This window comes from Eumetopias jubatus, unplaced genomic scaffold (assembly GCF_037043125.1).
Source record: "Eumetopias jubatus isolate StellerSeaLion01/CBP00866 unplaced genomic scaffold, mEumJub1_p1.0 scaffold_12, whole genome shotgun sequence".
Taxonomy (NCBI): domain Eukaryota; kingdom Metazoa; phylum Chordata; class Mammalia; order Carnivora; family Otariidae; genus Eumetopias; species Eumetopias jubatus.
In genome coordinates, this window is record NW_028274818.1 from 21,392,918 (window position 1) to 21,420,690 (window position 27,773).

The window sequence follows — 27,773 nt, forward strand, 5'->3', positions numbered from 1 at the left end:
AGTCTTCTTTTAAGTGCATTAAGTTTTCATCAAGCCTTTTAGTTTAATTGGTCACAGTGCTTGCTTTGTTTCTGTGATTGTGTCATGATGGTATCTTAAGTTGTCTTCTTTTGATAGAGACACACTGTTTTGTATAATCAATATATAGGAATATTTTCACAGGTTGAAATAAATAGGTTTTTCCCATTTTCCTTGAAACACAAAAATGCTTGGTCTACCTTTCATTCCCCCACATCTGAGGCAAACATATGTGAACAAATAGTTCATTTTTTCTAAAGTCTTCAAAAGAAAAAAATAGTGCGTCCACACTGATAAATGCCAGCTGACGTGTGGCCTCGAGTTAGGGAGGCAGCAGGGAATAGCAGGGACTGTGGCAAACAGGAGGGTGAATACCATGTTAAAGGGAACAGCTGCTGCTCAGGTTCAGCCCAGGTCGCCATTTTGGAATATGGGCCCCTTGTTGGAAGAGCTTCCAAATTTTCAAGAGAAGCTGTCACTCCAAATTTTCATGTGAAATCTCCTGGCATTTAAAGGGCAAGCTTATTGGATGTATCATGCAAATATCTTCTCCCAGTTGGTTGTTTCCTTCGCTGTGCAGAAGCTTTTTATTTTGATGAAGTCCCAATAGTTTATTTTTGCTTGTGTTTCCCTTGCCACATGAAGGGAAGTTGCTACAGTTAATGTCAAAGAAGTGACTGTTTGTGCTCTCTTCTAGGATTTTCATGGTTGCCGTTCTCACATTGAGGTCTTTAATCCATTTTGAATTTATTTTTGTGTGTGGTATAAGAAAGTGGACCAGTTTCATCCTTTTGCATGTCGCTGCCAGGTTTCCCAACACCGTTTGTCGAAGAGACTGTTTTTTTCCCGTGGGATATTCTTTCCTGCTTTGTCAAAGATTAATGGGTCATATAGTTGTGGGTTTATTTCTGGGTTTTCTATTCTATTCTATTGATTAATATGTCTATTTTTATACCAGTACCAGACTGTCTTGATCACTACAGCTTTGCAATATAACTCAAAGTCTGGAATTGTGATGTCTCTAGCTTTGCTTCTTTTTCAAGGTCGCTTTGGCTCTTTGGGGTCTTTTGTGGTTCCGTACAAATTTTAGAATTGTTTGTTCTGGTTCTATGAAAAATGCTGTTGGTATTAAAATAAAAACTTTTTAAAAAAGTGCCTTGGTTAAAAAAAAAAAGTAAACGAGTGCCTTCTCTAATAAAAAATAAATAAAGGTCAATCTTAAACAGAAAAACAGAAAAACACCATTCGGGCCAGACTGAGTTTGAGTTGTGAGCTGCCACACACAGGGGTTTAATAGAATGTGGGGAAGACAGGTACAGGCACGTGAGTCTCCAGCCCAGTGTATTGCTCTGTAGAATGAGGGCTGTGCTGGGAAAGCAGAACCACGCCTGGGGTGCCACTGCCATCTGCCAGACACAGGAGCCACACGGTGAGGCAGCCAACTGTTTGCGCCCAGTCCTCTGTTGACGCTGTGATGGGATACACAGACTCCGATGTGCTCTGAACTTGGAAGCAAAAGCCTTTTGGACTGGATTAGATTCCAGAGTGCCTGGACCATGTAGGGGAAACCTCAAGAAGGAGATGGTGGACATCCTTCCTTGTGGTGCTGGTGGGTTTTGGGCAGCCAGTTGGAGAGAGAGCAAGAGAAAAAAAAAATGTGTTTAGATCTGAGATTGGTGAAGCAGGTCACGAACGTTACAAGTGCTGAGAAGAAGAGGCAAGAAGACATAAGGGAAGGAGGTGACCTAGGCTAGGGGTCAGGGAAGCCTTCCTACGAAAGTCAGTTTAAGCTGAAATCTGAAAGGTGGGTGGTAGTTAACAGGCAAAGTACAGGTAAAGAGACCTCCAGGTAGGGGAACTAGCATATGAACTGGCCCTGAGGTGGGAAGGTTCACTGTGCATTTGAGGAAATTGAAAATATGCAGAAAGGGAGAGTGATTCTTCTGAGGCTGGAGCCGCACTGTCAAGGTAAAGTTGTAACGTTGTAGTGTGGCAGAGGTGCTGACTTTTAGTCCCAAGACTGATGTTCAATAGGAGGACGGCATGATCAGATTAGTGGGTTTTTTAAAGTAGATTTTTTTGTTGAAGTATAATATGTAGAGAAAAGAGTGCAAATAATAAGCATGCAGTTTAACAAATTTTTACAAAGTGAACACTCTCATGAAACTAGTACCAGATCAAGAGGTCTTAGCACCCTACAAATCCCTTTTCCAGTCATTATCTACCCCCAGGCTTACAGTATTTTGACTTCCAACACCCAAAATTGGTTTTGCCTCAACGACCTAAATAGACACTTTTTTTTCCAAAGAAGACATACAGATGGCCAAAAGGTACATGAAAATGTGCTCAACATCACTCATCATCAGAGAAATGCAACTCTGTACCACAATGAACTATCACCTCACACCTGTTAGGATGGCTTTTACCAAAAAGATAAGGGATTACAGGTGTTGGTGAGGATGTGGATTAAAAGAAACCCTGTGTACTGCTTATGAGAATGCAAATTGGTTTAGTCACTATGGAAAACAGTATGGAGGTTCCTCAAGAAATTAAAAATAGAACTACCAGGTGATCCAGCAATTTCACTCCTGGATATGTACCCAAAGGAAATGAAAACAGGATATTGAAGAGATACATGCACTTCCATGCTTTTTGCAGCATTATTCAAAATAGCCAAGATAATGGAAATAATCCAAGTGTCTGTCAACAGATGAATGGGTAAAGACAATGTGATACATATGGAAATCCTGCCATTTGTGACAACAGGGATGGACCTTGAGGGCATTATGCTAAGTGAAATAAATCAGAGAAAGATGAATGCTGTATGATCTAACTTATATGTGGAATCTTAAAAAAAAAAATAGTCAAGCTCATAGAAACAGAGAGTAGAATGGTGGTTACCAGGGGCTTAGGGGTGGGAGAGTTGGGGAGATGCTGATCAAAGAGTACAAGCCTTCAATTCTAAGGTGAATAAGTTCGGGGGATCTAATGCACAGCATGGTGACTATAGTTAACAATACTGTATTGTATACTTGACATTTGCTTAGAGAGTAGAACTTAAGCATTCTACTACACACACAACACACACACACACACACACACACACACACACACACACAAGCGCTAACTCTGTGAGGTAAAAGGGGTGTTAATTGACCTGATCCTGATAATCATTTCACAAAGTATATGTATATCAAATAGTCATATTGTATACTTTAAATATATATAATTTTATTTGTCAGTTATACCTCAGTAAAGCTGGAGAAAAAGAACAAATTGGTTTTGCCTAATTTTGAACTTTACGCATGTAGAATTATATGTGCTTCTTTTTGTCTGCTTCATTCAACATCATGTTTCTGAGATTCTTCCATATTGCTGTGCCTGGATATAGCTCATTCTTCTTTCTTTGCCATGTAGAATTCTAGTGTACCCTTCCTACTGTTGTGGACATTTGGGTTGTGTATGGTTTGATGCTATTACAAATAATGCTGCAAGGAATAATCTTGTACATGTCCTTTGGTGAACATAGTATATATATGGATTTCTGTTGATTAGTTTTAAAAAGAACATTGCGGCTTTCATGGTAGAATGAAGTGGAAGGAAGGCAGGAGTAGGTGTGGAGAGAAATGGAGAATCTCTTGCAGTCATTCAAGTACTGAGGTGGTGGTAGCTTGGACTAAGGTATCGGCAGTGAAGATGACCAACTGATGGATCCTGAAGCTTTTAGGAGCATTGCCACAACTTAGTTACTGATTGGATGCAGAGGATGACAGAAGGGCACGTGTCAGGCATACCTCCAGTATTTCTGAGGTATTTAATGTGGAAATTGGTATTTAACTCATCATTAAGGCATTCTGATTTTACTAATTTGGAAGTCATTTGTGGAAGTGCATGAGTTATCATGGCTTGAGTTCAGAAATTTGAATTTTAAGTAACGATTTTAGAAAGTCATCTAAAACAAAGTATATGATTTGCCTGTAATTTTTACAAAAAACTGATTACTGTAATCTTAAGCTTGCAGAATACATACTTATATATTCTCCCTAAAGTGGTTTTAAATGTGCTCGTTTGCAATATTCCAATTAAAAAGTGTTCACATTTAAAAATACGTAGATGGGTAGGGAGTAGATTCCTATTCCTAAGGGAATTCAAGCATTTTTTGCTTCTGTCATGGCTTGATAGAGATTGAATTATATCACTTGATGGCTGGATATTGTATAAAATGAATTGTTCTCAATTCCATTTCTTATAGGCCAGTGCCTTCATCCCTAAATTGCTACTGCAATAGCTACTTTATTGGCAGTCTTAGCATCAGGGGCTAAAGCAGAATGAGCAGAACCTCAGCCATTGATTTATCCCTGAGCATGGATTTGGATACAGGCTGAGAAGCTTAAGTAGGAAGTGGTGCTACCACTTTTCACTACCTCAATTGTCGAAATAAGGACTTTGTTTTCACAGGATCAAACTACATATGGTGCCTCACTAAAAGTCAGGTTAATAAGAAATGATATGTGTTGCAAAGATTCCTGGAGTCATTTAATTATGATTAATCTTTTTCCTTTCCCCTTTTAAATTATAGTACATTGTATATGGGAAAAGAAAGTAGTTAATTTAAGGACAGCTATAACCTTTGTTTTAGATAGCGGTGATTTTACTCCTTTAGCATAGCACCGTCATCGAACAGAATTCTAATTTGCCTCATCTTTTAAGTTCTGCTGCTGTTTGTGGCTTAATTTCATGGCATGTGTTGTATTTAATCTATTTTTCATTTGTATTGTGCTTTTTTAAAAAAATCTGTGACACGTCACTTCTGGTCTTTACCCTGGCTGGCCCTGAGATCTCTCTGTACTATTTCCGGTTTCCTTTCACTGATAGGACCCACTGGGCAGAGTACTGGGTGCCAAGGAAGATATGAGTTATGGAAAACGTGATCTTTGCCCTCATGTTCTCCAGTCTTAAATATGATTCACATAGAAAGTCAAACATTTATTGTTTTCATTTACAGAAGGCCTAATCAAGTGTGAAATTTGCTGTTTTCATGCTTGTGGTCCAGGGTTCACTGTAGGCCAGCCCAGTGGAAAGAGCATTACAGTATGAGTCCGAAAGCTCTAAGTGGTCATTCCAGGTGTGTGGCTTTCTAGCCATCTAATCTTTTGAGTGTCTCAAAGATTCTGTAAGACTTGGTTTCACCATCTATAAAATCAGAATAGTAATATCTGTTCTAGCAACTGGATGAAGTTGTGAACATCAAATGAGACACAGAGAAATAGTTGAAAAATTGAAATATGCTATATGAATGTATCATGAAATTGATATTTTATAATGATCAGTTGTATTTGTTAAATTGTCATTTTGGCTGCCTGAAACAGAGACCCAAATTAACAGTGCCTTGAAAAAGATGGAATTTCATGTCTCTCTCATGAAACAGTGTGATGTGCATAGTCATCAGGGGATCAATCTTTTTTTATCGTGTTGTTCTGCCATCTGTAGACTTTTGTTCTCATTTGCAAGGTCCAGGGTGGTTCATCACTTTGTCTAAATTCCAGTGAGTAGTGGGAATTAAGCAAAAGGAATGGAAGAGGCTATCCTTTCTCTTTAAAAGCCACACATCACTTCTTTTCCTCCTTTCATATACCATTCACAGTGCAAAGCCAGGGGGCTGCTCCTCACCGCCCCCGCCCCGGCAACCCCACACTGCATGGGAGGCTGAGGTTATAGGCACTATTACCAAAGAAGAAGGTGGGGTAAAAAGATATTGAGGGCGCCTGGGTGGCTCAGTTGGTTAAGCGACTGCCTTCGGCTCAGGTCATGATCCTGGAGTCCCAGGATTGAGCCCCACATCGGGCTCCCTGCTCAGCAGGGAGTCTGCTTCTCCCTCTGACCCTCTTCCCTCTTGTGCTCTCTATCTCTCATTCTCTCTCCCTCAAATAAATAAATAAACTCTAAAAAAAAAAGATATTGAAATACATTTCTAAATCTCTGCCACATGAATTGAGAATAATAATTATGGCATGAACTTTAAAACGTATATTACAGAAACCCTGTCACATATATAATTTCTAAATCTCTAGTAGCCACATTACAAGGTAGGAGAGAAACAGATGAAGTTAATTTTAATAATATGCTATATGATATATATATATTTTCCACTGTACTTCCTACCAGAAGTAGCTCTTAGAATAAGAATATGAGAAGAGTAGATAGAAGAATACAGGCAGATTCACAGAATCATGGAAGAGCTTTGTATTCACACACAAGGTCAAGTAAATCAGGCATAGGTTATTTGGGAAAGAGACATGAAGATGTATTTTCAAATGTAGATCCAAAAAGGAGACAGGGTGGGTGTGTGCTTCTTATTTAAAGGTTGAGAGCATTGGTCCAGACATTGAGTATTATCCATCCAGACAGCCTGTAAAGGTCCGTGTTGACAGGTGCTTGGTTTCATGGCATTCACCTAGAGAGTGGTGGTTCTAAGAGTTAGAAAGTCCAGCTGCTAGGAGTGCTGGGCTCCTTGCACTCAAGACTCATTTAGAAGGGAACAAAACAGAAGCCCAATTACTAAGTCTCGTAATTCAGGGTGGGGACCTAGGAAACAGGGCCAGACCTCAACCAGACACAAGACAAGTTCCACTTGCCATGTGATGTTTCCAAGCATAAGGACAGCAATAGGGTTTGTTGTGGGGCAGAAATCTGTTGATATGGATTAAGGAGCTTCATTTGGTCAAGTTTGAGAGCATACTAGGGCAAAGACCTATAATTCTTACACAAAATTTCAATGTAAATAATAAGGACAGAGTGGTAATATTAGAGAGCAAGTAGCACTAACTCATTATTAAAATGCAAAGAACAGTGTCCTCATAAAGTTCTCCTACCCCAAATGTCCAAATCGACCCTGGCATCAGTGCTCTTCAAGATGAAATGTGCAATTAGGTGGAGGCCCTGGATTCTTGTTAAGGATTTGATTGAGATAAACAGGCCTAATATACATGAAGCATGATCTAGGGCAGTGGTTCTCAACTCTGGCTATGCATTAGAATCACCTGAGGAGTTTTGAAAATTCCTGATGGACCAGCCTCATCATGGGCTACTTGACACCAAAAATCTCTGGGGAGTTGGTCCCAGCAGCAGTTGGTTTTTAGACTCACAGGTGATTCCAGATGTACAGACAAAGTTGTAAACCACTCTTCTAGGAGAATTTAGCAATTAAGACAAGGAGTATTGAGAGAAATGGCCAAATGGAATTAGAGCTAGAATGGGGGATAAGGTGGTAGCTGATTAAGAATTTGTTAGACCACTAAAAGTGAATGGTTCAGATTAAGGTAAAGGGATATTCCATAATTAGAAAGTCAATTTTTAGCCAAAAATAGATAGATGCCATGCTTCCCTATTATTCTTGCTTCTTGGAATTTCTTTAAAAAAAAAAAAAGATTTTATTTATTTGACACACACAGAGAGAGAGAGAGAGAGGGGGAGGCAGCAGAGGGATAGGGAAAAGCTCCCCGCTAAGCAGAGAGCCTGATGTGGGGCTTGATCCGAGGACCCTGGGATCATAACCTGAGCCAAAGGCAGATGCTTAACCAACTGAGCCCCCCAGGCACCGGCTTCTTGGAATTTCTTAATGAAATTTCTAGATGCCTTTCCTGTAATATTTGTTTGCTGTAATGTTTGCCAAAATATTTGTTGCCACATTGGGGAAAAGGTATTTTTCTAATTAACTTGATTTATAAAGTACTCTTCTTTGAGAAAAGGAAGATTTCAGTGGAATTTAAGGATAGGTAAAATGAGGCAGTTTGAACTAATTTGTTGCTGATCAGGCACAATTACTTGAATTCTAAATGCTCTTTCAGTTATTTCAAAACATTTTCAAGTGAGATATGCAGTGCATGTGAAATGAGACCAATATGGTGAGAAATTGTTGATATTTTGCCTTGACATAACCTTGGTTTGCTTCATTCACTCATTCAGTTAGTTCCTTGATGAACTCATCCCGTATCCCTTATCCCATCTTGGAGTGCTGTACTGAGCATTGTAAGAATCATTAAGAAGACAAAGATGAATAAGGCTTTCCTTGCTCTTAGGAAGCTGGAGAAGAGAGAGAAATATAGAGAATTATTAAACAATATAGAAGAATATCATAGAGACACACATTAAAGGTAGGAAAGAGTATCTATGAAAGCTTCTTAGGAGATATGTCAGCTTTGGTCTAAAAGGATGGTTAAGATTAACCTTGAATCTACAAAAGAGAAGGCCATTTCAGGGACAGAGGCAGAATTATCTTTTGAGTCACTCTATTTTAGATTCAGGAAAAAATTGATGAGCATTGGGTATATGCACAGAGGAGTAATTTATGACGTCCATCACTATTGGAATCACATATGAATTTATAATACTATAGGAAAAAATGGAGTCAGAGAGTTGCTGTTCAGAGATTATATGTTCTGAGATGTGTGTTTTATTAGTATATTTTATATATATTTTTTAATGCAGAATGTACAGAATAGAGCTTTCTTGGCAGTTCCAGATACATTTTATAATAATAATAAACATTTATTGAGTGCTTACTGTATGCAGGCTCTATTCTGAGTACTTTATAAACATTAATTAATTTAATCCTAACACCCAGCCTATGACATACAGGAAACACTAAGAACACAGAGCAGTAATATAGCTTGTTCAAGGTCATCTATTAATGAGAAAATCCAGAATTTGAACCAAGGCAGACTTTTACTGCTGATTCTCATTGACAGTCTTAAAGCTTCCATGAAGAATAATAGAACATGAATCGGAAAGTATTAAAACATTGAGTTTTAATATTCCTCTGGGTGAGAATATTGCCATTAATCTTTCCTGACAATGATAAATGCATGGATAAGGCTTGATTGAGAAGGAAGTCTTTTATTGGAAGAAAAACTGAAGAGAAAGTACATTCAAACCAATTTTAAAGTAGCATTTGAGGAGCTGAGAGGAGAGCTGTCTCTTAACACAATACTCCTCAAACTGCCTGTCACAAGAAACCTCCAAAAGGAATGTGTGGGGGAGGGGCCGAGGGGACACATAAAACCTGTGGTCACTCTAACTCCTTCACCAAATAAAAAATGGATTTTGAGAGCTACAGCATATTAGACGCTTGTCAAAATATCAGCCCAGGAGGGAGCTTGCCAAGAAGGAACTTGACAGACTGCATGCTTCCGGGAACCCAGGAACCAGATGTTGTCACGCATGAGCATGCAGACAATTACAACAGAGACTAAAAGAAAGTATTTCCCTTGAAGAAAGTCTAATAATAAAAAAATTCAGTATGTGTCAGTACACCACATTATCTCCCAAAGGGAATGATTCTATCAAGTATTAGACACATTTACCAATCACAATTAATTTTGAGGGGAAAGATGTTCTGAGTCTGTCTTGTTACAAGTTATTAGGCATAACAGTTAGCCTAAATCCTGTTTGTCTGCATCAGTTTCACACTGGTTTCAATTCATGTTGAAAGACTTCAATTTAGTAAGGAAAAAGCACATGGCAGTAAAAATTCACAATCCCTCATATGCAATTCTGAAATCTAAAATTCTCTGTAAAATGAAAGTTTTTTAAATAAGTTTGGCACCAGAATGCATTTGGATATAAAACCTGGCCTGAACCAACATGAGATTATGTATGTTTTTATTTACCACACTTTGTGTGAATATTCACATATTTTGCAACAAAATGAATTTCATTCTGTGGTTCTTTTCTAGACTCTGCTGTGGGAGTTACATAATAAATAGTGTATATGCCATATTACTTTTCTGAAATCCAAAAAATTCTGACTTCCTGAATGCATCTGGTCCTGTGGCTTTTCTTTTCTTTTCTCTTTTTAAAGATTTTATTTATTTATTTGAGAGAGAGAGAGAGAGATTGAGAGAGAGCATAAGCCCCGGGGGAGAGGGAGATGCAGACTCCCCGCTGAGCAGAGAGCCGGATATGGGACTCAATCCCAGACCCTGGGATCATGACCTGAGCCGAAGGTACATGCTTAACTGACTGAGCCACTCAGGCGCCCATTGGCCCTGTGTCTTTTCATTGAAGTATTGTAGACACGTACTGGCAAACTGAATAAACCATGAACTTCCTGTCTTTAATTTAGATTATATTCATATTATTCTCTTAGTTGCTTTGAGAAGAAATATTTATCAAGAGTTAAATCTTTATGGACCAGTCAATATATAACCTTTATGAGTCATTCATATTAACAAAGCCAAGATAAAACGCTAAACTTTGAAACGTTTCAAAGAAAAATTGGTTTCTCTTTCTCTTCTGAAGGCAGTTGAGTTAAAACCGAGATAGGTCTTCAAATCATTGGTGGAATAGATATGAAAAGATTAGATACTTGTTAAAACAAATTTCTCAAACACATAGTCTTGCTACTATACACCAAAGTTTAATTAACTCTTAAAAAGGAAACCAGTAGAAAGACAAAAAGAACTATTACAAATGGTAAAGTATTGGGTGGATATACAACGTCCTGGAAAGGATAGTCGAGATAAAACCCGTAAGTTACATACACGTCTGGTTACTATTTAACAGATCGTTAGGCTATGAACCTTTTTTTTTTAAGATTTTATTTATTTGAGAGAGAGAGGGAGAACCTGAGCAGTGGGTAGGGACCGAAGGAGAAAGAGCGAGAAGCCGAATCCCCACTGAACAGAGAGCCTGCTGCAGGGGCTCAATCCCAGGACCCAGAGATCATGACCTCAGCTGAAGGCAGATGCTTAACCGAGTGAGCCACACAGGTGCCACTAGGCTATAATACTTTAAAAGTTAATTTTCTTGAGGCTTATAAAGTTTTATTGAATGTGCTAGTTAAGCAGCTATGAAGTCATTGCACACTGAGTAGTTTTAGGGTGTTGGTCAAGTATATAAAAGAAGGGATGACTGGTGTGAACTATGAACCCTTCCATGGCACAAAGGACTTGCCCCAACGCTGTGCTAAGAAATTTGACCAAATTTTAGCCTGGCTTCCACCTGCGCTAGACTATGTTCCTCATGGTGATGCCAGCTCCCATGCTGAGTTTTGCTCAAGAAAACACAATGCTGCTAAACCACAAAGTGTTCGTTGTCCCAACCCACTTTGCCAAACCATTTTCAGTAATTCTCCACTTACCCTCCTTCTGTAATTTTCCATTTACCTCTTGACCCTCAAGCCCTCTTTTGTTCTCCGCTTTTCATTTCCCTATAGTCAGTCCCTTTTTTTGTTCTCTCAGTCACCTTTGCCTTAGCGTTGAGCTCAGTTTCTGCTAGAGTCTCCTCTCCTGCAATAGTCTGAATACAATCTCTCCTGCTGCCTTGAACAAGTGTCCAGCACTGTTTTTCTTTGACACTGGTTTCTGGTCTGGTGTGTAAGGAGTTCGGAAGTCATCACTCTATCCTTACAAGTAAAAGTCTGAATAAACTGAAAAATCAACATCTCTTCTTGTATCTATCAGAGAATTGAGGTCACAGGGCAAACCACTGCCCCCCGGATTGGGGAGGCAGACAGGTAGATAAAGAGAGTCACAGTTATTGAAGCGAAAACCCATGAGCAGAAACTTCCATGGGAACCAGTGCTGGAGTAGGAAAATCTGAACTGTGATGAATTCCTGGAGGCTCAGTGTGGACAAGTATGAGAATTAAAAAAATCCAGCCTTAGAAAGGCCCCACATTTTTTAAATTTTATTTCCGGGAGCAGACCAGGTTCTTTCAGTGAAGATTGGAGAAAAATCCTATTCTGCTTCAGAGGGAGGGAGAAAGTAATCATTTGAAACATGCATTCTTTTCTTCTTAATAAATCTTGCTGTCAAGAGAAACTATTTTACTGGAGCCTAACATACTGGTGGGGCTGCAAAATAGTACAGCTACTTTGGAAAAGGGTATAGTGGTTTCTTACAAAACTAAACATACCCTTATCAACAATCCAGCAATCATGCTCCCAGAGAAGTCAAAAGCATTTTCACACAAAAATCTGCACATGGATGTTTATAGTAGCTTTATTCATAATTGCTGAAACTTGAAAGCAATCTTCATTTATTCCTTCTCTAAAACACTTCCTTTCTTTATGTAGACTTGAGTTTCTGACCTATAGCCTTTACTTTTTCTCTGAAAATTTTCTTTTAATATTTCTTTAATAGGTCTACTGGCAACAAGTTCAGTTTTTGTTTTTCTGATATAGTCTAATTATCATTCACTTTTTTTCCCCTAGTTAACATCCATCACCATACTTGGTTAACAGATTTTTTTTTTCTGATGATGAAAACATTTTTTTATGATGAAGTTTTAAGATTTTAGTCTCTTAGAAACTTGTAAATATGCAATGCAGTATTATTAACTGTAGTTGTCATGCTGTACATTATATTCTCATTACTTATTTTATAATTGGAAATTTGTACCCTTTGATCACCTTCAGCCATGTTGTGCACCCTTCACCTCCCACCTCAGTAAGCACCAATCTGTTCTCTGTATCTATGAACTTGTGTTTTTAATCCACATATAGGTATGATCATATGGTGTTTGTCTTTCTCTCTCTGACTTATTTCACTTAACATAATGCCCTCAAGCTCCATTCATGTTGTTGCAAATGGCAAGATTTCTTTTTTTTAATGGCTGAATAATAAAGCATTGTATGTATTTTGACTGTTGTAAATAATGCTACAATGAACGTGGGAGTACATATATCTTTTTGAGTTAGTGTTTTTGTTTTCTTTGGAAAGTGGAATTGCTGGATCATATTGTAGTTCTATTTTTAATTTTTGGAGGAAACTCCACACTGATTTCTATAATGGCTGCACCAATTTACATTCCCAGTGTATGAGGGTTCTCTTTTCTCCACATCCTCACCAACACTTGTTATTTCTTGTCTTTTTGATGATAGCCATTCTAATTGTTGTGAGGTGATATCTCATTGTGGTTTTGATTTATATTATAGTTCACTTTTGCTGATAAAATTCTAGTTTGGTGGTTTTCTTCTTTTACTGCTTTAAATATTTCATTCTATTTATTTCTTGCATGATTTCTAAGGAGAAGTCTGATGTAATTTCTATTTGTATACCTTCATAGATAAGGAGTTTTGTTTTACTGGCTTCTTTCAAGATTTTCTCTTTGCTTTGGTTTTCTGCAGTTTGAATATTATATGCCTACATGTAGAATTTTTGCCTTTTATCCTGCTTGCTATTCTCTAAACTTCCTGGTTCTGTGGTTTGGTGTCTGTCATTAATTTTGGAAAAATACCAGCCATTATTACTTTAAATATTTCTTCTGATCCATTTTCTTTTTCTTTTCCTTATGGTATTCCCATTACACATATTTTATAACTTTTGTAATTGTCCTACACTATTTGAATATTCTGTTCTTTTTTTAAAAAAATTCTTTCTCTTTGTGTTTCAGTTCTACTGGAACAGAATAAGAAGTTTCTATTAAACAACAGAAGTTTCTATAGACATAACTTATGTCTATAGACTCACTTATTCTCACTTACTCTTTCCTTGATCACGTCCAATTTACTGATGAGCCCATCAAAGACATTCTTCATTTCTGGTACAGTGTTTGTGACTGCTAGCATTTGTTTTGGATTCTTTCTTAGAGTTTCCATCTCTCAGCTACATTCCCCATCTGTTCTTGCATGTTGTTTACTTTTTTCCATTAGATCCTCAACATATTAATCATGGGAAGTTATATTGCTGATTATTCTAAATCTGTGCCATATTTAAATCTTGTTCTGATGCTTGTTTTGTCTCTTCAGACTGTTTATATTTTTTTCTAGACTTTTAACATGTCTTGTAATTTTTTTATGAAAGCCACACTTGATGTGTCAGATAACAGAAACTGAGGTAAACAGGACTCTCACGTGGAGTTTTATGTTAATCTGGCTAGGAGCTGGAGTATGTTTAAGGTTTTCTATAGCTGTAGTTTCTGATAGTGTCCTGTGGTTTTCCTCCTCTCTTGTCTTTGGGTTTCCATAAGAACTCCTTCTCAGGTAGAGTCTGTCTTGTAGCCCGATCAGTTGAAATTCACTATTATTATACTGGAGCCCTGCTGATGTGGTGATAAGGTGGGTAGGAGGGGGAATGTTTTGTAATCTTATGATTACATCTTTTAGTGCACCTGAGTCCCTGAGCTGTGGCCTTCATAGGGGTTTCTTGGCCTTTTTTTTTTTTCTCCCTTTAGGTAAAAGGAAAATAAGGCTCCCAGAGAGATAAGGCTCTGATAAAGTAGTTTCTCTTGAATGGCAAGCCTTTGCTATGTAGAATGTTCTGGATTTAAAAACGGTACTTCCCCCCTGCCCCTGCCTGAAATAATATGGCTTTTCCCCTCAGATTTTCACTGTGAGAACCTGTGGAGTTCCTGGAAGTAAGACCCACAAAACACTGGACCCCCATAAGTTTCTCCCTTGTAAAGCTAATCCACAATCTGCCTCCAGCAATTGGTCAAAATTACCAATTAAATGTTCCTATCACCCTATGGCTCCAGTGGCTTTTGCTCCAGGTAAGCTGATGTTGATTGTTACTTTCTACATTTGCCTGTCTTGTCAGATTTCAGGATGATCATTTCCCTGTGACTTCATTTCTGCAGTTGATTTAAGAGAAGTCAGATCTGCAGTTTGTTTAGCTTTTTTTCTTATTGTAAAGACAGAAGTGACAGTCTCCAAACTTTTCATGTTGGAGCTGAAATCAGAAGTCCTTTATTGCATTTAAAAATATGCCATGCAAGACTTTTTTTTCCCTGGTGGAACCATTTTAGTTAAGGTGTACAGTAATGGGGATTAAAAGACCAAATGGGGTGAAGCGATCTTGAGGAATTGTTACTATTTGTTGAGACAAATAATTTACTTAAAATTAAAATAAAACTGGAATTCTTTATTTTCATGAAAAATATTTTTTGGCCTTAGCTATATAGCTGAATTTTTGAATAAAATAATGTCAATGAAGATAAAAATACAGACAGCTAATAACTGTTAGATTCCTTGTAAATTACCAAGGAGATATATATATAATATAGCTTTCTCGCTCTTTTTTTTTTAATCAATTGACCCAAAGTTTTGAAGTTCATTTGCCTGGCACTGATTTAAGCGCTGTGGGTGTACCTGCCCTCAAGTATATTACAATCCAATTGGGAAGCTAAAACTAATATGACACAGTGAGCCACTAAGTGCAACAAACTGAAGGAATGATAAGACCTGTGACTGATTAGAGGTAGGAGTTGAATATTCAAACATAGCTCCAATTTGGAGAGATTTGTGGTTCTGTGAGGTGTATTTTATGAGCACCATTGCCCATTGGCAGCTCAAAATAATCAGATTTGCAAGTGCAGTTGGCATACACTTATCATAGTGAAATACTAACGAATATCTGCTCCCGAGTCCCATGCATGTCCCCACCCCCCACAAACCCTGTCCATTCCCAACCCTCCCACAGGGTCTCCTGGACCTCCCTATGATCAGGCAACTAAAGAGTTAACAGCTGGTACAACAGGAAGACTCTAGGACTCTGCTCTGGCACCCAAGGCCTTTTGGTTGATTGTTGCTAAATATTTTTAATAGAATCTTGTCTATATATATATGCATATATATATGTATATGTATGTATATATATATGAAATATGTTTTTTATTTATCTAGAAGATGGCAATATATTCATACAAAAAATGAAATATTGCATTTATCATTTGGATGCTGAAGAAACCCAGTCAGGTGGTTGGAAATTTCCAGTGCCATAGCATAGACAAAGTCTTAAACTAAGTGACAGTGACTGCTAACTTCTCCTTGGAAAGGCAGGTCACAGAACTTCCTTTGTGTTAGGATCTTAGAGAGCGCCGAATCCTAACCACTAGACCACCAGGGAAGCTTGTGTTAAGATCTTAGAATGACCACGGGTGTGGTGACAAGAAGGATGATATAAAATAATCTCTCTCAAATCATGTATTGTTGGACCTTGTTTATCATTAAGAAGTACAATGCTGTGGTAGCGAGAATTTGTTTCAAACTGAAGAAAAAAACCCTATTGGATTTTTTTTTTTTTATGTAGTATGTAAATCAGGGGTCAGCGAACTACAGTCTATAGACCAAATCAGCCTGCTTCCTTTTTTTTTTAAGTTGAGTTTTACGGACACACAGCCATGCCCACTTATTTGCTTATCTTCTGCGGCTGCTCTTGAGCTGTAAAGGAGGAGTTGTGTAGTTGTAACAGAGACCATATGGCCTGCACAGCAAAAACTATTTGCTATCTGGTCCTTTACAGAAAAAGTTTGGAAACCCCTGGTTTGAATGATGAAAACAAACTTTTTAAAGCATCAGACCAAGCACACACCTGCCCCAAGCAACCTTATGTAAACAAGTCTTTTCAATTTTTTAAGTCATTATTTTTGTGAAAACAGTTTCCAAAGGTTTAGTTGTCTATGTTTTGCATTTTTCTCTCATCAAGAAAAGTTGCTATGTATTGCTTTTTTTTAATTTCATTTTTTTTCCTTTTTCTACCCTTGCTACTTGAAAATTCTTCTCCTAGACTAGTTACATAAAATATTGGAATTCAATGTCATGTCCACAGTTCCTTTTAAATTTCCACTGACAATAAAATGCATTTTGTGTTATGACATTTCTTGTAAGAGCTAAGTATTGGAATAGAAGATAAAATATCAGAAGACATCTAATAACTGGCTTTATCTAGCAGAATCCTGAAGTATCCTCAGGAGGTGAATGGGATATTCTAGATAATGGAGCAACATTTCAGAAATTTTATTTTTTTCTTCTTCCTTCTAAAATAAGTACTCACTTCATGAGTTTAAATAACCCTTTAAGATTCTCTTGAAAGAAATATTTTATTTTAAAAGCTAGAAGCTTTCACTCAATTATACATTAATTGTATTGTTGTCATTTAATACAATGACTGGCAATTTAAAATTAAGAACGTTAATACAACTATATCCTAGGAAATAATCGAGTTGTAATACAATAACCTTTTCAAAAAATTAAATTTCCTATCAAATGAGGATCAGTTGGAACAACCAAATGCTTAAGTGCCCTTGATTAATATTTAAGGATCTTTATGAATACATTTGCATTCATATGTCTCATGAAAACAGTATGTGAAATTAGTTCTGATTTGAAATAAAGATTTGGGGAAGAACGTTTATATGCTTCCACTTTCACCTTATATTGCACCAAAAGGTAGGTTTTCAATCAAATGAGAAACTCAGATTATTAGAACCATGTGATAAAATTTAAATCCACTGATTATTTTGCATATCTGCTAAATCTAATTTCATTATAATTTCCTTGTATATTCAATAAATTGTATAAACACATATCAAATATTTGTTCAATTATCGTAGTGAAGGGAATTCTGGGTATTATAGAGACAACTGAAACACAGTGTCTTCCATCAAGGAGTTTATAGGAAAAAGAAAAGAAATAGATAAAAATAACTATTTATTCATTTAACAAGTCTTTAGTCTGTACTTGTGTATGATTAGCATTGTCTATGAGCTAGGCCTGGGGGATGCAACAGCATACAGTATAATCTGGCTTTCATAAGATGTAATATAGAAAATGCTGAGTGAAAAAAGGCCCCAGGAAAAGTAACAAAACATGTTAAGAGAGATTAGAGCAGAGAAAAATGAATTTGGGCTGTTTAGAATAAGAGTTGAGGTAGAAAAACTTCATAAAAGATGAGGCCAATGAATTGCACCCAACAGGCTGGTGGAATTCAACACACAAGCACTAAAAGAGCATTCCAGGAATTGAGAGGAGAATGAATCAGGATGCAGAATGGAGAAAGCTGGATGTGGTATGTTTAAAGAATAGCAATTATATGAATCACTTTGGCAACCATTTTTGTTTCTAATAAAGTTAAACAAATACCTCCTTCATCACCCAACAATTCCACTTCTAGGTATTTACCAAGAAAAATGAATGCATATGTTCACTAAAAGACCCACAAGAATATTCATGTTAACTGTATTAATAATAATAGGCTAAATTCTCATCAAAAGGAGAATGGATAAACAATTTATGTTATATCTGTATAATAAAAATAAATGAGCTGCTGATACATGCAGCATGAACATGTGGACTGTTTATGGATGAATCTCATTAACATGTTGAGCTAAATAAGTCAGACAAAAGAGTACACACTGAATTATTTTATTCTAATGAAGTTCTAGCACAGACAAAATGAATCAGTGATGATAGAAATTAGAGTAGTTTTTGCTTCAAGGTGTGGGAGTGAATTGTTTGGAAAGGGGGCATGAGAGAACTTCCTAGGGTGATGGAATTGTTCTAGATCTTTATCTGGATGATGGTGACATGAGTGTACACATTTGTCAAAATTCATGGAACATTTGTGCATTTCACTACATGTGAATTTTACCCCAATAAAATACTGCTAGTATAAAAACAGAAGAGCATGGGCGCCTGGGTGGCTCAGTCAGTTAAGCAACTGCCTTTGGCTCAGGTCATGATCCTGGAGTCCCGGGATCGAGTCCTGCATTGGGCTCCCTGCTCAGCAGGGAGTCTGCTTCTCCCTCTGACCCTCTTCCCTCTTGTGCTCTCTATCTCTCATTCTCTCTCTCAAATAAATAAATAAAATCTTAAAAAAAAAAAAACAGAAGAGCAGCAAGTGGTCCATTTGACTAGACTATTGAACACATGGCAACCTAGGGATTTTCATATAACAAAAATTTTAGTAAAGACCATGAAAGTAGTTGTTTATTTCCACTGGTCTTGTTTTATACAAAGCAAAGTAAGAGGCAAGATCATTTGCTGAAAGGACCAGAAACTGAGGGTTTAAGGAGAGAGAAAAGTCAGGAAGAGCTGAATATGGAAGGGAATTATGACAAACTGATAAAATCAGCTGGTTTATTTCTTGCAGAGGTTTTAATGTCATTCCTGACAGTCTAAACAAACTGTGTAGACTGATATACTCAGTTGACTAGCTCATGGGGGAAATGAGCCCCTCTGCAAAGACTTAGCTTGAAGAAAAACAAATTGAGCCAATTAACAGATAAATAAGTCATGGACTATTTGACAACAACTTCTTGTGTCCACTCTTAATGCCCTATCTAGATATAAATTAAGTTTCATTGCATTTAGTGCCTTTTTTAAAATTAATTATGGTGTGGAGTTGTGTCTTATTTCTATTTATTGTATTTCATTCTGTGTCTCATTTTTTTTAAAGATTTTATTTATTTATTTGACAAAGAGAGACAGCGAGAGAGGGAACACAGGCAGGGGGAGTGGGAGAGGGAGAAGCAGGCCTCCCGCTGAGCAGGGAGCCCGATGTGGGGCTTGATCCCAGGACCCTGGGATCACGACCTGAGCTGAAGGCAGACGCTTAATGACTGAGCCACCCAGGTGCCCCTGTGTCTCATTTTTCAACTGGTTTCAAAGAAGAGAGTAGAGCAGAAGTGACTCTACTCCTTCATTTTTAATCCTAAGTCTCTGGAAATGCTTTTTTATATTAGCATTTTCTCAGTGCGGAGTGCAGAAGTACGTTGGAGATAATTTGTGATGTCAATTCATGCTTAGCACTGCTTATAAAAGATGTTCCTGGTAAGTTCTTTAAAATGCAGGCTTTGGAGCTGGGCAGATCTGTGTGGCCTTCAGAAAGTTCTCTTGGTTTCAACTTCCTTATACTCAAATGGATATATCCAATAGTTACCAGGAGGGTTGTTTTGACAACTAGAAATGATACATGTACAGTGGCTAACAGAGTAGCTGGAACAATGGTAGGAACACAACGAATGTCAACTATAGTTATTAACTGGTGAGTTTTTTGAGGTCTTTTTACAACTATAAAGCTTGACTATTATGCTTACACTCTATAGTCCTTCAATTTGATTTGGCTTTGGAGATAACTAAAGAATTAATTTATTACTTTATTATATGATCTTATTTTACCAGCAGTACTAAATACATTGTCCTCTTTTTTTTTTTAAAGATTTTATTTATTTATTCATGAGAGACAGAGAGAGAGAGAGAGGCAGAGGGAGAAGCAGTCTCCCAAGGAGCAGGGAGCCTGATGTGGGACTTGATCCCAGGACCCTGGGATCATGACCTGAGCTGAAGGCAGAGCTTAACCATCTGAGCCACCCAGGCGCCCACATTGTCCTCTTTTTTGACCACAGCAAGTTATGTAATCTAAATCAAAGGTCAGCAAGCTTTTTCTGTAAAGGGCCAGATAGTAAATGTTTTTGGCTTTGATTATCATATAATCTCTGTTGCATCTACTGATCTCTGCCACTGTAGTGAGACAGCTCCTGTAGGCAGTACACAAGACTGTGGCTACATTCAATGGAATTTCATTTACCAAAGCAGAAGACAGGCCCGATTTGGGCCGCAAGTTGTACTTTGGTGTTCTAGGTGCTGGCCAATTCAATATCACGTGACATTTGTTACCTTCTTGCCATTTACTTACCTAATAATGATTATGTCTAATGATTTTATTTTGTAGATGAAGTTGCTTATACCTTCGGGTGGTATTTCAAACATGGAATTTTTTTAATGGTCCTGGATATGTTCTATATATTTTCCCTCCAGTTTTATGGAGGTGTAGTTGACATAATTGTAAGATATTTAACGTATACAATGGGGTGATCAAACATGGAATTTTTAACATTTTGAAAATGTTTATAAGAGATCCCTTACAGATAAGTCACCTAAGTAACTCAAAGAAATAACATGCAGAAAAAATTCAGTCATGACATAATAGACCTTAGCTCCTATTATCCCAATCTGAAAAATAATAGTCTGTAAATCATATCAACAGAAAAATGTTGTGGATCTGTGTAAACTATTCTTTAAAATTTTAATATACATATAGGCCTTCAGGATTTTGCTCTCTTTAAAGACTATTTTAAAGGAAGTTACTTTTTCAGTGGATTTTGTATTCCTAATTGTATTTGGGTTAACCTGAGTCCTCACCTCAGGTAGAGAACAAAACTGTACATCAGATGGCCCCATATTTTCGTGTTCAAACATGTCTGTGTCAACAGCCATAGAAGGTCTATTGCAGATGTAACAGAACAGCCACAAGAACAGTATGAGGGTGTGTTAAGCTTTCAAGAAGAGTGTAGTTTATTTCTATGTCTAATAAGATGACAATGTCATCACTCAAAATACAGAGCTTCAATGAGGAGAATTTTCATTACTTAATTCTGACAGACAAGAAAATTTGGTTAGTGATTTATAATTGATGGGAATTGAGATAGTGCCTCGTCACCCTTGAGTTAGTATAGTAAGGAAGAGCATGTACAGGCATGCATTTCCTAAATTGAGTCAGTTCTTTCAATTAATATTTGCATGCCTTTTTATGTGCCAGCAACTATACTAGTCTTGGACAAGAGAGAAGACCAAGCCCCTGGTCCTCATGGAGCCCACAGTCTTATAGGTCAGACAGTGGATATCTGGGCTATAGGAATCCATGATATCCTGGGATAAGTGACATTTAAGCTAGCACACAAATTTAAAATTTCAGAAAGAGATTTGATGATGTTGTCAGACACTCAGAATGAGAGCATAAATCAAGAGCATTTGGTCTTGTGTATATAAATGCTGAGGGTTTCCTATGTGCTGGGTACTTTGCTGATGTATTATATTAGCTCATTTACTCTTTACAACAGTGCTCTGTGGTGTGCCTGATTACTCATATTTTGTGGATGAGAAAAGGCTGTGAGAGGCTGAGTCATTTGCCCAAGTAACAGCTAATCAGTGGAAGAGCCAGGACTGGAGGTGGATTTGCGTGTCCCCGCTGAGGTCAGGAGCAGTATGCAGACAGGGAGGCATCTAAAGAAATAAATGTCTCCATCTCAGAAGCAGTGTGTTGAGCTCAGAATCTTAAGAAGGCATGTATAAAACTAGAAGGGGTAAGAAATTGAGGACCAATACCTAGAAGAGGCATAGACTTTTAAGGCTATCCTGATCTGAAAATCCTCTAAGAAAGCCTAATAAACAGAATAACTTGAAGTTTATGGAAAAGATTAAGAATGTTCATGTACCAATGGAATGTCATTTCCCTGGAAAGTAGGCTCAATGAAGGCAAGGATTTTTGTCACTTTTCATCAGTGCTGTATCCATCTAAAATAGGGCCTGGCATGCAGCAGGCGTGCCGAGTCGGCACTACACTTGGCTTCAGTGGCCCCCAGAATCAATGAGTTCTTTCCCGATAGCCTATGGACCAGATGGAGAAATGTGATTTGACAACTAAAATGATAGGATTAGATTAAAGTATTCATATAAAAATGAAGTTCTCTAGATTTGTCCCAAGGGACCTCTTAGCCCTCTAATGAATGGTCAGCTTTTTCACAAATAAAGAAATACAAAAATTCCAGGCAGCCTTGTCCTTGCACTGGACTTCAGTGTATAGAAAGAACATAGTTTGAGATGAGAGGTGAAGGGCATTGAGAGGCTTTGGAAATCTCTCCACTCTCTGGTCGCTGATAAAGAATCATTTGCTGCAATGGGATAAAAATATAGAAGGCTTGCTTTTACAATATGTGGGTGACACACATCCTAGAGAGACAGATGAGCCTGATATTATATTGAATGAATGAGGAATCAAAAAGATCACAATAGCCAAGCAGATCAGTTTGAAACTAACAAAGATTTTTTGAAAATAGATGGAGAACATGTATTTTGACAATATAGTATTATGTGAAATATCTTTGGGATTTAGTTCACTATAAACTGCTTAAAAGCCTATTATAGGAACTGGCTGTTCAAATTAATATAATTTTTTTTTAATTAATAGGAAGCAAAAGATAGATCAGTGCAGGTAACAGACCCATTATACTAGATGCTAGAAGGATCACACTCGTAGTATTATGTCCCTGTCAAGGTGTTCTGCTTGAGAGGGACATTTACACACCAAGAGGACATAGACCCTAGCCTGTATGGGAGTCCACTCTAGCTGTAGGTTTAGGCCTTTGTCATATCTTGCCTGGATTATGCCAGGCTTATTCCCACTTCCCTGTCTAAAGTTTTGCTTTCTTCAATCCATTTAAAAAAAAAAAAAGCTTCATTTTATAGAGCAGTTTTAGGTTCACAGCAAAACTGTGCAGAAAGTACAGAGAGTTCCCATATACTTCCTGCCCTCACACATGCACAGCCTCCTCCACTATCAACATCCCCACCAGAGTGGTACTTTTATTAAAAATGATAAACCAACACTGGCACATTCCTAGCATCCAAAGTCCATAGTTCGTGTTACGGTTCATTCTTGGCATTGTACGTTATATGGATTTTGATGGATGGATAATGACAATGTATCCACCATTACAGTATTATGCAGAAAGTTTATCATACTAAAAATCCTCTGTGCTCCATCTAGTCATCTCTCCCTCCCCCTAACCCCTGGCAACTGATCTTTTTTACGTCTGCATAATTTTGCCTTTTCCAGAGTCAATCCACTTTTCACACCGTGGCCCAGAGTGCTCTTTCTACCATGGTAACATTCTCATTCACTCTCCTGGCTCTCCGTCATTTTCAGAGTCAGGTATAAACACTATGCTGATCTGGCAATGAACTAGGTATTTAGGTCCTGTCTTTTTTTTAAATTGTGTGTGTGTGTGTGTGTGTGTGTGTGTGTGTGTGTGTGTGTGTGTGGCGTGTTTAGACCGATCAATAAATTGTGAAACTAACAAATAAAAAGATTAATTCATGTAGCAGTAAGTACCACAAAGATGACAGGATAGAGAGTGTCTGCAACAGGGGAGACATCCCTGAGGTGGCAAGATTTGGGCTGAAAGTGAATAATGGGGAGTTAGCCATGAAAAGATATTGGGGATGAGCCTTCCGGGCACAGGGAGCAGCCAAGTGCAAAGGTCCTGGGGAGGCACCAATCTGGGCCAATAATCTGGAGAGTGGTCACTAGGGGTGGTGGTTTGATGAGAATTTTGAACAGCATCTATGGAAGAGAAAAGGAACTAGCATTTATTGAGGCTTTTTATCCCTTTAATTTTGAAGATATTAGAAATTATCCCTTTTTACCAGATGAGAAGAAAAGAAGGTCCTAGAAGTTTAAATAATTTGCCCAGGTTTTCCCAGCCAGAAGTGGTAGAATTGCAATCTGAAGTATTATGTCTGATTTTAGACACACTTCCCACTTGAGGTAATTTTCTTGATAAAAGAATTCAGGGTGTTTATCTCTACTGAAGAGCTTACCCGTGAATGTCCTTTATTCATTTTTATCTGCGTAGTAGTTATCTCTTTTTATATGTGTGATATCATTCTGCATAAGAAAGTAAACGACGAGGAGTCACCAACCATTTCAGTCTTACATTCTCCACTGTACTTCATCATATTTAAATATAAACCCATCAGGCCTGAGTTCAGTGATAAATAAAGGAGTTAATGTGCCTCTCGGCAGAAACTCCCTTATGATAAGGGAACAATTTAGGACTTGAAAGATAATAGCTCATTATACGTAATCCTGGAGTTTATATTCTACTTTTCTTTGTTGATGATGCCAAGGAGTTTAGCCATGTACGTCAAACAGAACAGAGTACTTACATTCCATATTCTTCAGGGGAAAATGACCCCATTTATATTTTTTAAATGAAAAAAAATGCACAGAATATTTTGAGTTATGGTGGTTCAACTGTGAGACAGACACGGTGGTCTGAGTATCCCAGGATAAAAGCACACAAGAAAGGATGTGGTGAAGACTATCCCACCTCATAAACTTCTGATATTGCAATGGCACCCTGGCTAGGGAAGAATTAAAAATCAAGGTTGAACCTTCCAGCTTAGAATCCCCCACATTTCCCTTTTCTTAAAAAAATCCTCTACTGAGCTCCCTCATTTGGCAACAATAATTCATATTACAGTTCAGGTGTAGTGGCTGGAAAATGTACTTGGCTCTTGTCCGAAATCTCCAAGTTTCCACTTCTTTAACGAATACATTTATCTCTTTCTGGTGGGCAGGATTTAATTTAGAGTTGTTCTGTATTATGTTTAATTATGGATGATGAGTTTCTGCCTGAGCGGAGGTAGCCTGGATTCCTCCAGAACTGTCAAGGTGGACTGGGCACGGGGAGGGCAGACATTTTGACTGTGTGTTGATGAGGGGAGCTTTCTGCCTTGAAAGTTTGGGGGCTGGCTTGCGGAGGTTATGACATACAGTGAAAGTGTAGGAAAAAGTAGTAAAGATTTAAAAAGTAGCAAAGACAATAGGAAGTCTACGAGGCAAAAGGGCAAAACAGGAAATAGCTCAGGCCACACCGGGGTGTAGACAGAATGGGGAGGATAAAATATGTAAGCCGAGTGCAAAAAGCCAATCCAGGGGTCAAATAGTTAGGGAAACAGGTTAGAATCCACATAGGAATCCCAAGAACAAAGCCAGGAGCAATAGAGAGGAGAGGTGGGGGACAGACCGAAGTCCTCTCAACAAGATAGGAATGGTGGAGGCACAGGACAGAGAGGGCTCCATGATGGAATCATGGGAATCGGGGGTGGGAATCAGAGAATACAAGAGAAGCAAGGTGTGTGACCAATTCCTGATTTCTCCTCCCAGAACTTGTTTTGTTCTTGCTAACAGATCTAGCAACAGAAGCAAACATTTCAATGCTTCTATGTAAAACTGTGGTTTCAAAGGACCAAGCCTCAAAAAAACAAATGGAAGGTTGGCTGTTTGAAAATAGGTCACCCTGTGTCTGGTCAGTTTAGCTATAGCTTAAAACCTATCTTGAATTTTCTGCTCCGTTTTTTTTTCCCCCTTGCCTTTAGTGAGGCCTTTTGCATTTTGTCAGATGGTATATTGTCAGGCTGCAAAGTGCAGCGGAGAACAGACTGAGTTCTGATTTGAGTGCTGTAGCTTTTGTTACTTAAAGTAAAGTACCAAGGCGTTATTAGTTAGTCAGATTGATAGATTGACTGAATGTTCCAAGAATTGGGAGAGGGGGTGAGGTGGGAAGTGGTTCGTGCTTTGCAGCTGATTGCTCTCAAATAGTTATTTCTTTTCTAGAGGGTTTTTTTTACCCCCTCTGTGGTAATAACCACAAAATATGCAATCTGTTGGTATCTCATTTCATTACATTGCAGATTTTAAGTGCTCCTGTACTCTCGTATATAAATCACTTATGCTTTTGTATGACACTTACTGTTTTCAAATTCAACGTAAGTTGCTGCCTGACAACATAATTGACAAGGCTCCATTATCCTGGCAAATGACTGCAATAGATACTGCCATACTTGTGCGTGCCTATTGCCAATCACTCAGCTGCTTGGACAGGGAGGTTCCACAGACAACAACAGCAATCACCATTGTTCACATCCAGAAACAAACTTAGGGAGATTCTCGTGTTTGTTTTTGAATAGGCCAAATGCCAATCTGATGAAAGTAACTTGGCATCTTATTTAATAAGGGAAAAATGATTGCATGGGACAGATGGGGTTTTATTTCAGCAAGAATGGGTTTTGTGCTGTTTTGTGTAGCTTTGGATTCCAAATATTTTGTTGTGTCCAGGTGTGCTTTCCCTCTCATCTTCCCACTTTTCCTTACACACGGTGCCACACACAGAGCTGTGCCTTCCCCTGCTGGAGCTTCCCCCACTCTGGAGCTGGATTCTCCACTGCCATCATGGTTTAAGGGTCGTTCATTGTACGGGAGGGGCCAGGGTAGAAGGGCAATAAAGAAATATTTTTTCTTCCAAAGAATACAATCTTAGGTTTGTTTGTAGATTTTCTAAACATTCTCTTCTTTTTCCAGCTATAGCAGGATAACAAAATGTTCTTTCAATAACCATCTCTAGAGCTGCTCGTAAAGAGATACTTGTTATGCTTAAGGATAATACCAAGGTGGCTACTCTAGAGGAGGAAGGTCTTAAGGTTATGATCTGGAAAGTGTGTCATGATGAGATGGTGAACAATGAGATGGCTCTGCCAGAAGAAGTACGAGGAATTTGAGGAAGGGGAGGAGGTCAGAGAAGAGCAGGAGGGAGGTCACCGTAATGATGGGCTTTTCTCAGGAGGGAGGCCAGAGAGAAAACTAGGTGGAAAGGCAGTCAAAATAATCCAAGAATAAAATTTACTATTTGACTTGAAATTGTTGGCAGCAATGTGATGTAACCTCCTTCCATTACTTGAAATTTTTATTAAAATTTGCTCTCTATGCAACCTTCTGCTGTAGGCATTTGGGAGAATGAAGAGATCGGACATGGTGTCCAACACACGGTGATACAGTGTGCAAAAAGGACGCCTTACACCACGTGGCCGGGTGTTCCAAAAATGGAACGAGTTGAGGGAATACAGTACATTTGAGCCAGATGTGACTGAGATAAAAATAAGCATTTCCTCAGAAAGACGGCAGGGCCACTGGTTTTCCTGAAGCACGAGAAATGGCTATTCCAGTTGATTCATTTGAACTCGAAGGCAAGGTGGTCTTGGTTGACACCTCTGCTTTTCAGTTATACTCCCTGACCCATTGTCATCTATTGTAGTTCAGGTCACATAATAACCCAAGTGCATTTCAATCTTTATTATGGTTCAAAGGCATGTGGGGTACAGGATTACATCGGGGGCAGGGTGGTTGTTAGCAGGGAGGCCAGGCTGAGTATAAATCTGGGTGTGCCTGGTAAACTGGGGCTGGTAAAGTCTATTTATATGAAGGACTGAGCAGTCTCCTCATAGAAAAGACTCAGGTGAGGTGAATCCAGTCACAGATCCTCCGAGTTGAGGTAAGAGGGATGTTTTAGTGTGCAGTCCCACATCGTCCTCGCCCTGCGTCTATCCAGTCCTCAGGAAGAGAGAGGCACTGCTG

At 38.3% G+C, this 27,773-nt stretch overlaps 1 protein-coding gene and 1 pseudogene across 2 annotated transcripts in view; both read left to right on the forward strand.

The window, feature by feature from the left end:
• Positions 1–27,773, forward strand: part of CDC73 (cell division cycle 73) — a 199,926-nt gene that overhangs the window by 150,635 nt on the left and 21,518 nt on the right. The window contains exon 18 of one of the 2 annotated variants that reach the window (XR_015766572.1): positions 716–1,137. The exons of the other annotated variant lie outside the window; for it this stretch is intronic. The gene's annotated coding sequence lies outside the window, so the exon portion shown is untranslated. Of the gene's footprint in view, positions 1–715; positions 1,138–27,773 lie in introns of those variants that run through there. 2 annotated transcript variants of the gene reach the window in all.
• The window catches only part of LOC114210432 (small ribosomal subunit protein uS5-like), a 76,516-nt pseudogene that overhangs the window by 10,148 nt on the left and 38,595 nt on the right, over positions 1–27,773 (forward strand).